The following is a 15801-nucleotide window of genomic DNA, read 5'->3' as shown; positions in this document are numbered from 1 at the left end:
AGAAAAAAAATCCAGTGAATTGAATGGCCCAGGTACAAATGGCACCCTCTCCACCAAGCAGGCATCGCCCGTATTTCAGTCCCAGCAACTTTTAAATTACTTGGAGAATTCATGGAATGTTTTTCAGTTTGACAGCTGTCGAGCCCAAAAGCGTGCTGCTGTAGGAAGTAAGCCCTCAGAAGATTTATTTTTTTAATGGGCTGGAAATTAAAAGGGCTTCAGAATGCCCTTTGGGGACCCAGCTGGGGGAATTGGACTATGTTAAAGAGGAGACTGTTCCTTACAAGTGCTGAGAATTGGGACTGAAAGGGCGGGTCAAAGGCGTTTGGGCCGAGTCTACACGGAGCCGAAACAAGTATTTGAACAGTGAAGGATGCAGCAAAGCCAATGGGTTGCTTTGTCTATGCAACATCAGAATGGCGGGCCGGCCAGATTGTCGGCTTTCTAAACTCTGAGGTCAAAGGCAAGGTGAACTTTCCAGAAAGGACTGAGAGATGAGAGTCAGAACAGAGGAGGAAACAGAGCACAGCTACGGAGAGTGGAAGACTGTTTCAGGCTCCCGACACTAACAAAAGGACAGAACCCAGTCAGATCTCAGGTACTGACAACCCCAGGGAACCCCTCTAAACTGACAGATTGTGACCCCAAATTGACATTTTTCTGGAGGAAAAAAAAGAGCCATAAGACTTGCTGGATTTAGCAAATGAATTTGATTTTTGTTCAAAAAGACATTGAATAATTGTGGTAGTATAAGTAAGTAATGTAGTGTTGGGGACATACCAGGGTCTCCCGACTAAATAAAAGGGGGAAGGAGAAGAGAGCCAGCTGGGGCCCAGCTTGCTCCTCTCTACTCTAAGCTTCCTGGCTGCAGATATGAATGTGAATCTCAGGTACTGCATGCTCACGCCACCGAACCATCCCACAGCAAAGTATGCCCTTCCTGAAACAGTAAGCTACAGCAAATCCTTCCCTGAGTAGCTTTGGTCAGGAGCTGTGTTACAGCAAAGAGGTAGAATGTGTCTGTTTTACATCTGGGGCATGACCGTGTGTCAACTGATGTTAAGCTTCCTCCCCTAGGAGGACAAAAACAGTATCTAGCCCCTTCCACCACTGTCCCAATATCAATGAGCTACAATGCCACCAGAGTTCACCCTGGGACACCAATGAGTTTATTGAGCTTTCTTACAGAGCATAGATGTGGGGTTACTTACAGAAATGTGGGTGCTCCTCTAAAAGGCCACACTGGAAAGTCTTTACCCAGCAGAGATGATGGCTTTCCTGTAGTCATATAGAAGAAGCTCCCTTCTCCTAGTAATCTTCCTGACTTATATACTCTAAGGTATAAATAAGGCATAAGTATATAAGGTCTAAGGGTCTACAGTCTACCAGTGGTTCTCAACCTTCCTAAGGCTGCCACCTTTTAATACAGTTTCTCATGTTATGGTGACCTCCCCCAACCATAAATCATTTCGCTGCTACTTCATAACTGTAATTTTGCTACTGTTATGTCTTGTAATACAAATATCTGATATGCAGGATGTCTTGATATGCGGACCCCCCCCGCCCCAATAGGTTGAGAACTGCAACTCTAGAACTTCCTGAAGCCAAATGCTATTAGCGACGGATTGCATAAATCATATGGAGCGGGGTGGTACCCAAACTGAGGGCCCCTGGGACCCTCCCCGCCCTCACCCCTCCTTGTGGAGGTGACACCAACAGTCAACAAGCCCAACTGGAATGATTGTTTACAAACAGGCAAAGATCACTTAGCCACGCCTCTTTGTAGATGAGACAGTGGCACATGGCTTGGAGGGACTCATAGGTGACAATCAACCCACAAGGACGGTTTCCCTAGTGGTGTCTTGGTTTCCCTGAAACTCGCGGGGTGCTTAGGAAGCAACAGTCAATGGAAAGCAACAGCATGGCCGGCTGCTGTGAATCCCAGAACAAGGCTAGAACCACAATACCAACAATGCACAGGATCTAGCACATCTCTAGATCCCAAAGGTAAGCCAACGTCAAGTGCCAAGCAGAAGGGACTGCCCCGATGGGTGCTGAGGGCCTGCCAGCATGCTCCCTGCACCTAGCAAGTCTGACTGAGAAGGGCCTTCTTATCTTCTGCTAGATAAGAATATCCAGTATAATGCTTTAGCAAGCTGAACTAGATTGCCCCAGGGTTGGGACCTGCACCCCAGGGAGTCTGGGCAAAAGGGGAGAGAATGGGTGCTCCTATGATACCAAAGACACTCTCAGAAGTACCAGAGAAGCTAGTCCCTGCCCTACCCTATGTTTCCCCTGGGAAGGGCCTCTGGGATATCTGCCCACCTCTGGTTTGGAGAATCATTTCAGAAGCACAAGACAATTTTCAGAAGCCAAGAATAGGATGAGGAAGTAAGGATAGGACGGTGACTCCCCTACCCCCAGGTCCACCCCTCCAGAAGTCATGATTCTCTACGCACCAGGAGTTCCATAGGCCAGGAAGTCAGAAGCTCAGCCTATCCCAGCCCTCTGAGAAGTAACAAAAAGCTGTGTGTGCACTGGTTCTGGGGACAGCTTTATTGCTGAACCTACATTTGAAGCCAGCAACGCCGAACTTCTGGGCCAGTCCAGAATGGAAATTGAAACCTCAGCAATGCTACTGACAGGAAGACCCACCCCACTGGCCCGGCCTGAGGTCAGCTCCTCAACTGAGATGATGCAATGGGCACTGGGGCAAGGAATAGGGGCCGGGTCCTGGAATAGACACTAACCTAAGTCTTTTTCCTAGTGACCGGGCAGATCCAGAGGCATCATCAGTACCTGTAAGGTAGAATTTTGTTTTCACCCTGTAGGTTTGGGTATTTTAAATTTGACTCCTGGCCTGCCCTAGCAAGAGGCCTCTGTTGTGTCCTCAGCAGATGCATGAGAAACCACACGCCCACAGCTGCACCCCCCTCACAACACAACACAACACACACACCAGTGCTTCCTAGATGCCCCCACCTTCCCTGCCAGGCAACAGCTATTCAGCCGTAATTGCAAAAAGGCAAGGGCTCCTGTCTGCTGCCTCATCCAGGAATGATTTAAAGGTAGAAGTTTTCAGACATTAGCGACGGAAAGAGTATAGTTGAAGCTGCTTTAAAAAGGGAGAAAGTCTAAAAAGGTGGGTACTCAAAGCACTATTAAAAGCATCATGCTTGTTAAAACCAGTAAAAAGGCCAGAAATCCGGCGAGGGGAAGGCAGCTTCTTCTCCAATTACCGTGAGGGCACACACCTTGGCGGTGTCTTTGAATTGTGGCCACCAGCCCCTGCCCCCTCCCGTTCGTGGCTGCCCCCTCCCCAGGCCATCATCGGTACATTAGGGAGGGTGACAGCGTTCCCCCAAGTTCACTTCTCGCTTGTTACAGGCGACCCATTTAGAGCTGAATGGCTTGTGTTCAACGGACTGCGCAAAATGACACCCTCCACCTCTTCATGAAGCCACTTGGTTTTGTAAGGTTTTTTTTTCTTTTTCTCTTTTTCTTTCTTTTTTTTTCTTTTCTTTTCTTTTTTTTGATTTTTTTTTAATCCCTGGGAACTATAATTGATAAGCATCACGCCATCCACCTTCAATGCAAGGGCGCCTCCCTGGCCACCTGGTTAAAATCCCGCCTCCTCTCCCTTCTGCCCTTCATCATTTTGCTCCGTGCTATTTAAACACTACTTCATCAATGCAGCCTGGAGCAAATCAGAAAGCTCCAGTAGCGTAAATAAAAAGTCAAAAAAAAAAATCACCGGCTGGAGGGTACGTACTTTTCTTCCTGTACTTTCGTTGCCTGGGGACTTATTATTCATCCCCCGAGTGGGAGGGGGAGGAGGCGAGGAGGCGGGTGGTTGTTGTTCACAAAATGGAGTTGCTCTCTCCTTTTTCACTCCTCCGGCTCTCGAGAGCCCACTGATTACAACCAAGTGTGGCCATCCATTCCGTCTTATTGACAAAGGTCCTTAATTACCGCCGGCAGCAGTAATACCTGCTATTAAATTCTGCTAAACAGAGGCCGCAAATTAGCTGCGGATCTCAGGCACCTTTTGGGTGTAATTATGGGAGTGGGATTGACGGGAGGCCGGATGACCCCAGCCAGAGCAGTGGGGAAACCTTTGTTGATCACCTGTGGTGGGGGCCAAAATGTGAAATTAAAAGCTCTCCATCAGCTGAAGGCCTTCGGAAGGCCCAAGGGGAAGAAGAAAGAAAGGGGAGGGAGAAAAAAAAAAAAAGCAAACAGGCCAAAGCAAACTGTGCTTACTGGAGCTGAGAAGCGATTCAGACCACAGCAATTTGCACTGGCAGTTGATTAACCAAAAGCGATGCTAATTCTGTAAGTGACGCAAGGTCCAAATGGCAAAAAAACTTGGGCCACGTTTTTAAGGTATATTCCATATTTCATGGAGGCCTTTCACCCGCATTAAGAGCCTGTTTAATGCAATCGCGAACCATAAACAGCTGTCACTTCCAGTCGGAACCTTTCAAGTCGCTCCTCCTGGAGACCCAGGATTAATGAGAACCACACCAACTATGGTAGCTCTCATCCACAGCCGCCCGGCGCTGTACCTTCGGTCCTGAAGATTCCTCGGTGTTTCATGGAAGGCAATTACTTTGGGGGAAATTCCCTTTAAATATATTCAGTTTCCCTTCCCGCTAAGGTGGAGGTGGGTTAGCCTGCCCAGAGCTTCCTGCTACCTGGGAATAGTCAGCGCGCCAGAACTGGACACAAAACACTTAACATTAAGATAATTAAATTTCAGGGTTTGAATCACTCTGGATAGAGGCTATTAAATTCGTAAGGCTCCTGTCTCAATACAGACAATGAGGTCGTAGGGCCTTGAATAAGCTTGGAGAGTCTCTTTTAGCCTTGTCCTGGAACAAGGAGTAGGATAATGAAGTTTTCCACTAGCTCTTCTGGAACAACGGTCAGGGCTGGGACAAGAATCTGGAAGCCTCTCTAAAGTGGGTGTCCCAATCTGTGGCCAGGGTTGAACTACCTCTGTCTCCCACTAGTTTCTCCATCCATTTTATAGGAGCCCAGGATAAGATCTGGGTCCATCACTTAGGAAGTGATGACAGCTTTTCCATTTGTATCATTTGGCCCCATGCCCTTCTCCTAGAGGTGAGGAAGAAGATGAAGCCCAAGGCAATGGATTGCAATGAATGCCTTCTTCTTCACCCCGCCCTCCTCTGCAGAGCCTTGCCTAGCTCAGGCAAACTTAAATGTTGTTCACAGGATGGGGGGGGGGGTGAACCTCTGAGTCACTATACCTATTATACCGAAGCTTGTGTGATGTTTTTTTCCCATTACACCCTGTGATGGTTCATCTCAATTGACAATCTGATGGAATTTAGAATCACCATAGAAACAAATCCTTGAGCATATCTGTAAGAGAGTATCTAGACTACAGGTCACTGGGGTTTGTAAAGAGGCATCCTAAATGTGAGTGGCACCGCTCCATGGCCTAGGATCCCAGGAAATGAGCAGTCATCTCTCCCCACGTCCTCACTGTGGACGCAATGTGTCCAGCTGCCTTCTGCTCCTGCCACCAGGCCTTCCCCACCATGATGGACTGTATCCTCTAGAACTGTAAGCCAAAAAACAAACCCTTCCTTCTGTCAGGTGTTCTTGCCAGAGATTTTGTCACAGCAGTAAGGCAAGTAACAAATAGACACACCAAGTTCCATGGAGGTAGAAACAGCATCCCTGCTATCTTGGTGTTTCTAATCCCTAGTGTACCGGGGATATTTGAAAAGAGTGGGAAGTGGGGGAGGAAGAGGAATGAATGGATAATGGATAGGTGGATGGATGTTTAAACACTGATGAGCTGATGGATGATGGGTAGACGGATGATTGGATAGAGAGAAGAGAGGAATGGGTAGTCAGATAGGCAGCTGTGCCTAAGGTCTCAATGCAGCAAAGTCCTCTTCAATCCTCTTTTCACTGAGCCCACGGTCCTCTTTTTGCACAATAGCTCAGGTCAGCTCTTTCCTCAGAGTGGAGTAACCGTGCTTTGCTCTCTGGGTGACGAGGGTCGCAGGAGCCACTCCAGATATCCCCATTGATGGCTTTGTTCATCGCGCAGTGGTTTCCCCCTGGTCACTTCATTCTCCCACTGGCTTACTCTCCTACCCACTCAGCCTCTTTCCATGGCAACAGTGTTCCTCTGCTGGAACACTAAATGGTTCTGCCCTCTGATCCTTTTAGTCTGGGAAACTAGCCCAACCTCCATGGGGGAAACCAAAGTGTGTCAATGGACAGTCTGATGTCAGGGTGGAATCTGCCACAAGGTTTCTCTGGTCCAGCTTTCCCCATATGTAGTTTCTCAACTACAAACACCCATGTCCAAAGTGTCCTTTTACTCATTTTGTTGCCATTGATTTCTTCATACGAGCAAGACACCTCCAGAGATGTGTAGTGGGAATTAGATAATATTAACAGATCGGCATGGCAAATTCTCAGAGATGGAGATAGAGAAACACACTCAGGGAGCCAGAGCAATAAATCCTAAGAGGGAAGGATGCATTTGCAATTGGAGTACTGTGAAGTTTATCCAGAGAAACCGAGACAGTAGGCTAGATAGAAGGAGTCTGTCATGAGGACTGGTTCACAAGGAAGGCTGGGAAGTGTGGCAATCAGCTATTTGTAATTTAGAGACCCAGGACAGGCAACAATACAATTCAAGGCCTAAAGCCTAAGGATTGCAGCACTGACAGAATAAATCCAGCGTGAGGATAGGAGTAGATGGTTGTCAGGCAGGATGGATAAAGTCTGTCTGCCTCCATTTGGGGTTCTCATCAGGATCTCAATGGAAGATGCTAACTCAGCATGGGGAGAGCTCTCCGCTTCACTGAGCACAAAGCGAACTCTAATTTTTATCCATAAACAATCCTTATGACATACCCAGAAACAATGTGGAGCCGAATATCTGGGTACCCAGTATACAGTCAAGTTAACCATGGTAGCAAAGAAGCAACAAGGTCCAAACCCAGCCTAAGGCTGAATCCAGCTGGGGAAGGTCAGCAACACCACACAATGGAGTCCAGGGTGTTTCAGCAATGTTGTCTTTGGTCCCATGCATCAAGGATTAATTCCATGGTCTCCAAGGAAGAAGGGAGTGGACATCCAAGGAGGAGCTACAGACCAACACTGCAACCAATGGAAGAGCAAAGACCATCTGAGAGTAGCTGGCCAATAGGCTTTATACAGAGGCCCTGAGTGCCAGACTTGGCTTCTGGAATCCTTTGCTGAAGGATGCAATGTAAGAGAATGGTTGTGACAGATGTCTGCTTAGAAACTCTAGAGTCTCCAGTCGGTCCTGTCTGTTTAGGGTGCTGGACAGGTGGGCTAAATCAGAAGAAACAGCAATTGGCATTCCCTGTGGTACAAGGGGCCTCCACAACTTGTTCTTCACGCTTAAGATTTCCACTCCATACCAGCAGAGACCACACTGGCAGGTGATGGTAACGGACGCTGCTAAAGCCTGGTCTCTGACTATGACATGGGCCATGGGGAGGCTGCGCCTCCGTGGAAGACAAAGGTGCTCTTGAGACACAGAGAACCTCAACATTAGGTTGCATTCTCCACCATTCAGACTATGTCCAGCATAAAGCCATAGCCTCGATTTAGAAACCCCAGTGCTGTAGAAGAGAGGACCATGGCCCACCCGTTTGGAAGAGGAAAGGTCAATTCTATGCTCTATTAGAAATGAGCAGAAGGTGTTACATATCTGGTTGATTGCGCAACCAAGCATATGAAAGAAAATTAAGTGGTTTTTTTTTCCTAATTATGCCATCAGGACTATCTGGGCTTCTTTTCATTCTGTGACCTTTTCCTCCCAGCGCCTGTCACATGCAGCTCATTTGCAGTGGCTGAACTTAGGGAGGAGGCCAGTAGGACCATTTAGTGATTAGCTTTTCTCTCCTCCTGCCGACAGTGCAGATACATATGTGAGCACAGCTCAGAACACCCATGTGCAGTACAGGCAGCTCCTTAGCAACACAGACTTACCTAATATGGGGTAAAGATAAAGTTTCAACCCTCCAGAACTCCCTTCTGAAGAGAGACTATTGCATAGCAAATGCTTACCTGCAAATCCCACCTCACTTTATTCTTTGGTCTAATTATTGAAAACAAGGATCTCATGTCTTTCAAGAAGTAAGAAGACCTCAGCTCCTAGAGAATTCCTCCCCCTTTTATATGTGGAGATGCTGAATGAACCAGACCACCCAAATGAAATACACAGATAAGTTTGGAAATAGGAGAGGGAGGCCTCTGGGTACCAGGGGTGAAGAGAGCATTCTGAGTACGGTTGACAAACACAGAAGAGCATCACTTGGGGCCCAAAAGGACATGAGATCCACACATAGAGTCCAAGGTCAGGGCTGAAAGGCAGAACGCCTGTATGAGAACATGGATTGGGCCCTTGATCCATATAGAAAAAGAATCTCCAACTGAGACCCAGCTTAATAGAGTGGTCCCCTCCAAAACTCTCCAGTAAAATATGGCTAGAAAGTTCTCACCTCAGGAAGCAAGAAGCAGGTAACATCTGTTGATGAGACAGACAGGGAAAGCTCTCCAATCCTCCAAGCAATGAAAACCCCAAGCACACAGAGGTGAGGAGTCCCAAATGTGTACAAAGTGTATAATCACAGAATCTAAAGACAGGGCAGTCAGTGGCATGGCTGTCTCCATAGCTAAAATGATGTCACAATAAATTCTTCTATCAATTTATTGTCCTAAAAATTTGTAACTAGACCGATATTAGAAATATCACCATTTAGTAACTCATATGAAGATAACATATATAGACAAATATCACCGATGAATGGGGAAACCATTAACCCGGCAACGCCGTTCCCATTTACAATCTCAGAAGGCAGAAGCAGCCCAAGCATCCACCACCAAACAGATAAAAGATGGCACAGGCATACAATGGAATCATATTCATACTTAAAATTTGAAGAATTTGGGTGGGATATGGCGGCACACACCTTTAATCCCAGAACTCAGGCAGATCTCTGTAAATTTAAGGGCAGCCTGGTCTACATACCAGCCAGAGTTACATAATAAGACCTTATCTAAAAAAGAAAAGTCCCTGTTCCAAGCAGCACCATGGATCAACTTTGAAGGCATCACACAAGGTACAATAAGCCAGCCACCAAAAGGCAAAAACTGTAAACTATGCTTACACACGTAAGGACCTAGAGTAGGTGTAGAGACAGAAATGTATTTTCAGTAGGGGCCCATCTTTCTGTCTTTCTACCCAGTGTTACTGCTGGCCGATGTGTAATTATCTAAGATATAAGTTATTTGTTTATTTATTTTTAAATATTTTAATTGAAAATAACTCATACAATATATTCTGACCATGGTTTTCCTTCTCCCAACTCCTCCCAGATCCTCCTCGATGCTCCATACTCCCAACATTACTCATTCTCTCTCTCTCTCTCTCTCTCTCTCTCTCTCTCTCTCTCTCTCTCACTCTCTCTCTCTAGAAAAGAAAAAACAGCAAACAAAAAATCCTGAACAAGCCAGAATTTAGAAAACAAAACAAAACAAACAAACAAAAAACTGGACATGACAGGGCTTTCCTTTAATCCCAGCACTTAGCAGGCAGAAGCAAGTGGATCTCTGTGAAGTCAAGGTCTTCCTGGTCTAGATAGTAAGTACTAAGACATCCAGGACTACACAGAGAGACCCTGTCTCAAAAAAGAAAAACAGGGGAAAAACACACAGAGGCACAAAACAAAACAAAACTCATAAAAACACAAAATCTGGAACCCTAGTATTCAAGTCAAAGATCAATAAGACAAAAAAGAGGGAGGAAGGAAAAAGGAAGGAGGAGAGAGGTAGGGAGGAAGGGAGGGAGGGAGGGAGAGAGAGGGAAGGAGGAAGGAAGAAAGAAGAGAGGAAGGAAGGAAGGAAGGAAGGAAGGAAGGAAGGAAGGAAGGAAGGAAGGAAGGAAGAAAGGAAAAAAGCCCAAACAAAGCAATATGAGACCAAAATAAGTCTACAAAAATACCACTGTGTTTGTTCTGTTTTGGCCGTCTACTAATAGGCACGGGAACTGCCGTGAAGGGGGTGAAGTGTGGGTAACACACTCAGTGAGGCACCACTGGAGAAAACTAATGTTTTCCTTTGCAAGCAGATGTCACTGGAGATAGCCTCTTTCTCAGTCAGAGATAGAAGATGTGTTCCATGAAGATGGGACCTGTTTGGATTGAACCTGTGCAGGCCCTGCACATACTGCCACAGTCTCTGGGAGTTCAAGTGCAGACCCAGCCTGTTGTGTCTGAAAGACACAGATTCCTTTGCATACGACACAAAGAGCATCTCTCTGGCTCTTACAGTCTTTCCCACCTCTTCTTCTGCATAGCACCCTGAGCCCTGGAGCAGAGGGTTCTGATGGAGACACACCATTTAGGATTGAGTGTCCCAAACGAAAGTCGAAATTTTCTTTATAAAGAACAGAAATCTATTTCCTCACAGTTCCAGAGGCTGTGGAGCCAAGATGAAGGCACCAGCAGGTTCAGGGACTGGGAAAGTATATTCTCCACTTCTGAGATACCACCTCCAGAGGAGATGGATGCCATCTTCCTACAGCAGGTAGAACAACAAGCGAGCCTTACACTCTGGAAAACCTCTCCTAGGAAGATCTTAACCCACTGCGAGGAAGAGACTTCATAACCTAATACCTTCTGAAAAGCCCCATTACCTCTGGATACCATCATAGTGGCAACACCGGGGACTCCACTGGAACCCCAGCAGGAAAGAAGTTCTAGAAGAGACCGGGGGGTGATGGGTTGCACAGAAGTTTGGGAACACTTAATGTCACATTAGCTACTCATTTAAGTCGTCCCACCCTAGAAACTAGAATTAAAATAGTTACTAAAGTGCTGATTTGTCTTAAGGAACGGAAGGCTAAACTACAGAGCCCTGGTTAGAAGCAGCTAGCACACTTCAGAGCTTTACATAATTCACAGTTTTTTCAAAAATAGAAATGATGTTTGAGCTTGATGGAGCGCACTTAGGAGCTAGAGATAGGAGGGTCCAAGGTTCAAAGCCAACCTCAGATGTATAGTGAGCTTGAGGCAACTTATATGAGACACTGTCTCAAAAATGTGCGTGTGAGAGAAAGAGAGAGACAAGGAGAGAAACAGAGACAGGGACTTTTTAAAAATGGAGGGGCAAGATGGGATGTACTTAAAGAAAAGGCCAAACGTGGACTATGAACCTGAATTTCAAACACACCATATAAAAGAGATTTTTATGGCAACTAGAGAAATTTAAATCTGGAGAGATAGAACAATGTTATTGTTATTTAATTTTGTTTACTATGATAATGGCATAGGGTTAAATGGATGGGAGGAGCATGGAAAGACATGATGTCTGGGATTTACTAAAAATAATCCATCATGTTTGTAACAGCAACAGTAATACTGGTAAGGATGATGGGTAAGTGAAATAACATTACCAAAATGTTTCATGTTGCTGAGGCTGGTTGGCAATGTTCTAAATGTTCTAATAGCCTTCTAGGATTTAGAAGAAGGAAGAATAAAGAAACCAAGAAATGTTACTTGTTAATGTAAGTATGTATGTTAAAATGGGAGGGTAGCCACTAAGAAAACAGAAATAACACACAAATTTTGATTAACCCAACGTAAGACAGCACAATATCAAGAGCAAATCCAGATAGAGTTTTGAGTAAAATGAGTAGAAAGGAAACAGTCTATACACAAACGTTACTTAATAAACAAAGCGAGTTTGAACCTGAGACATCTCACAAGCCCAGTGGTAACTCATAGGAACTGGCCAACTTTCTTTAGTGGTTCCTTGTAAGCCATGGGCCACAGATGTCCCGGAAATCAGGGATCAAGAGTTTGTGCCTATGATAGAACAGTGTGTCCAGGTCAAGAGCAAAGGTGCCTCTACCAGCTGGCAGCTGGCACAGCCCACAGTATCTTTGTCAGACTTGACCAAGGCATGTCTGTCTGGGGTGGACTCGGGCACTAAGGAACTTGGCCCTCATGAGCTATAACTATGGCAACCCCATAGACAGAGCAGCCTCGAGCCTGGGTGGCACAGAACAGAGGTGGTAGGGCTAAGATTGATATCTCTGAACATTAAAAACATCAGAGGAGGTCGGGAAATCTCTTTCTCTGAGGAAACCCAATCCTGATGGCCAATTTTCACGATGAGAAAGAGCGAAGTGACAAGATGGGATGTTGACAGACTTGGAGCAATCTGCTCTGCGCAGGAGCAATACAGTGCTTTGCTGAGTAAACTTAGAAACAACAAAGGTGCCTGGCGCACAGAGCGCACCTTGAATTCATACGATTAAAACTGTGACTACATACTTTTTACAAGTCTCACTTGGGCGGCGAGATGGATCAATCTCTGACACCCAGGCTTATGTCGGAATTCTAAAAAGATGCTTCAACTCAACCTCAGAAAAAAGTCAAAACCATGAACAAAATCCATAATAATTCTGGACAACCATCTGCTTTAGGGGCTGTAGGCAAAATTCTTACACTAGAAGAAAGTGAGTTCTAGCCTCAGAGCCAGAGCTATCTCGGGCATGAGACTCATCTCAGGCAAACCATCCCCACTAGCCTGTGAGCTGATAGAATCCCAGAACACGGGAAATATTTGTGTTAACGGGGCAACAGTCCTAGGTATTCTGGGTAGAGTTGGTCACACTGCTAATGACCTTGAATTCTAGTGCATCTTATCACGGACTCTGCCAGATACTTGATGTGAGTACAACCCAAAGAAACCAAAACCCACCTTCACAAGACAGACCCTTGGTTGTCTCCGAAGAGAATCCTGGGATAAATACTACTCTTTATATAATGAAGGGCTGAGAAGACAACTCAGACCAGAAAGAGTCCCCCTTGCAAGCATGAGGACCCGAGTTCAGATCCCCAGCACTTACAGGGAAACCTGGGTACAGGAGTGATGTAGGTGTGTCTTCTATGTACCTGATGATTTTATTGGTTAATTAATAAAGAAACTGCTTGGCCTCATAGGTTAGAACATAGGTGGGTGGAGTAGACAGAACAGGAAGAAGGAAGTGAGGTAGATGGCTCAGACAATTGCCCTGCCTCTGCAAACAGATGCGATGAAGCCAGTCGCCAGTTCAGACATGCTGAATCTTTCCTGGTAAGACAACACTTTGTGGTGTTACACAGATTATTCGATATGGGTTAGTCAAGATGTGAGTAAGAGGCTGAAAATAATGGGCCAGGCAGTATTTAAAAGAATACAATTTGTGTGTTGTTATTTCGGGGCATAAGCTAGCCGGTGGCCGGGAGCCGGGCAGCGGGAACGCAGCCCGCAGCTCCACACTACACAGGAGCATGTGTCTATAATGCCAGCACTTGGGAAGAGGAGACAAGAGGATGCCTGGAGTTCACTAGCCAGCTGGCCTAGCCGAGTGATCTCCAGGTCCAGTAAGAGACCTTGTCTTGAAAAAAAAATAAGATAGAAATCTATTGAAGAACATACCTGATATTATTCTCTGGCTTCCACATGCGCTGCACACACGTGCACATATACACATACCTACATGAACATATACACATAAATACACCACACACACACACACACTGCTAATAATAGTGCATTTTAAAAGGAGCGTTTCCAAGAAAGAACATTCATATGTATGCCAGCAACTCTGTTCAGTTATTGTCCACACGAACTGCATTCCACAAGAAGCAGGTGGTGGACCAGGGAGAGAACCAAAGAGTAGAGCTCTCAGTCTACTGCAGCGCTGTGCCTGCAATGCCCCAGTGTCCCAGCCCTGCAAAACTCATTAGACCATGAAACAAGCAAATAAGAGTCAATTCTTTTTCTTTTTTTTATGTCTAGTCCCAGAAATTCTTTGGAATAATATGTCCGAATGGTTATCTCATCTGTTGAAATTGGCTGGGAAAAGCTCAGGATCTCTCGAAGTATTTATGAGATTTCTAGGTAATGGCTGGTTTTCTACATGCGAATGGAATTCCACACCGGCCTTCTGAATGTATAGGCAGTCTGGCACATTTATTCTCATAGAAGGTAATTATTACAGCTTCTCCTCCCTGAAATGAGCCTTTTGCTTTATGTTTTCAGTGAGAACGTGTGAAATATTAAGATATTTTACTGCCTTAATGCTCTGAATTGTTTGCCTCTCCATATTGCAATCTAAAACTCATTAACAGTTGAACAATTTAATCAGAATGAATCAAGTTGCGGAATGGATGCAGGGGCAGTCTGCAGAGTCATAAAGCACGCCTGAAACTTTTCTGAACAGCTTCATAAAACTTGGAAGGCAGCAAGAAAGAGGTGATTATCCTGGACAGTGTCAAGACGCACAGAATCTGGAGCCATGAACTTGGTAATTGCTCTTCCTTACTCAGCACATTTGCTGAGCTTGCTCTTAGTTCATGGGATGGGCCCGCGATTACAAGGATTTAATCAGAAAACCCTTCTGCAAGGGTTTTCTCTTCACAATGGGAATGCCCAAGAAAGCAAAATCAAAGTGGATCTATTAGGCCTGACTTTAATTCCAGGAGTGGTCCTCTTATAAAATACCCCCACACACATACAGTTGCCAGGAGACCTCAGTTTTAAGATCTTGTAATTTAGTTTAATCTTCGTGTGTATGAGTGAGTGAGTGTGTGTGTGTGTGTGTGTGTATGTGTGTGTGTGTGTGTGTGTGTGTGTGTGTGTGTGTGTGTGTGTGGGCAGGCACACATATGCCACAGAACCCATGTAGGGACAGAGGACAAATTGCAAGAATCATTTCTCTCCTTCTACCATATGGATTCTCCGAACTGAGCTCCAGGGTCCAGACAGGGCAGCAAGTGCCCCCGCCCACTGAGCTGTCTCAATGGCTGGGACTGCTGCTTGTGGAGAACTCTCCGGAAGCACAAACTCAGAGCAAGTAGAGGCTTCCAAATTACTGAGGGTCGAGAGATGGCATTGGTCACTTGAGCTCTGAGGAGAAATTCAATTGCTTCATTTATGAAATAAGAATTGAAACCCATTTTCAGCCTGAAGGCAAAGAGCTCGAACGGATGACTTCGGCTCCTACCAGCCCTAAAAGCCAAGCCACATTGATTTCAAACTGGCTGTTCATTTGAGTGACTTCTTCCACTTCAGAGAAACAAGAGGAATTTGCATTTGATCATGAAGATTGGAGAAGTCTCTCCGTGTGTTCCTTAAAGGAAAGCTACAGTAGTTAGCATCCTATAAAAGCAGATGCCATACAATCACAGAATGGAGACAAGTGGCAGGGCCCTCTGAGGATGCCAGGACCAATGGTGCCATTATGCTAACAAGAACACTGAGGCCAGAGAAATCAGGTGACCAGCTGGCAGACAAGATCAACCAAAGCAGGAAATGATACCTTAAAGCCCAGACACAGACTGATTGTCCCAGCTACATGCCCCTTCATGTAGTTCCGCTATGTCCAGGGAACATGGCTTCCAAAGGCCACATGTTAAAGACTTGTCCCTAGCTTGTTGCTATGGGGGGAGGGGTAATAGAACTGGGAAGGGGTGGAGGGTGTCATTCAGTAATTGGGCATGTACCCTTGAAAAGGATTATGGGTCTCCTACCTCTCTCCCTCCCCGCTTTCCCTCTCTCTCTCTCTCTCCCTCTCTCTCTTCCCCTCTCTTTCTCTCCCTTACCCTTCCCCTCTCCTTCTCCATCTTTCCCCTGCCCTCCTCCCTCTCTCTCTACTGTGCTGCCACAGGCCCAAACACAGTGGAATCAACTAATCCTAGACTGGAACCTCAAAACTGTGAACCA

The sequence above is a fragment of the Arvicola amphibius genome, chromosome 1 (assembly GCF_903992535.2).
Source record: "Arvicola amphibius chromosome 1, mArvAmp1.2, whole genome shotgun sequence".
Classification (NCBI taxonomy): domain Eukaryota; kingdom Metazoa; phylum Chordata; class Mammalia; order Rodentia; family Cricetidae; genus Arvicola; species Arvicola amphibius.
The sequence above is the reverse complement of the archived record's forward strand: the minus strand, read 5'-3'. Positions refer to the sequence as shown.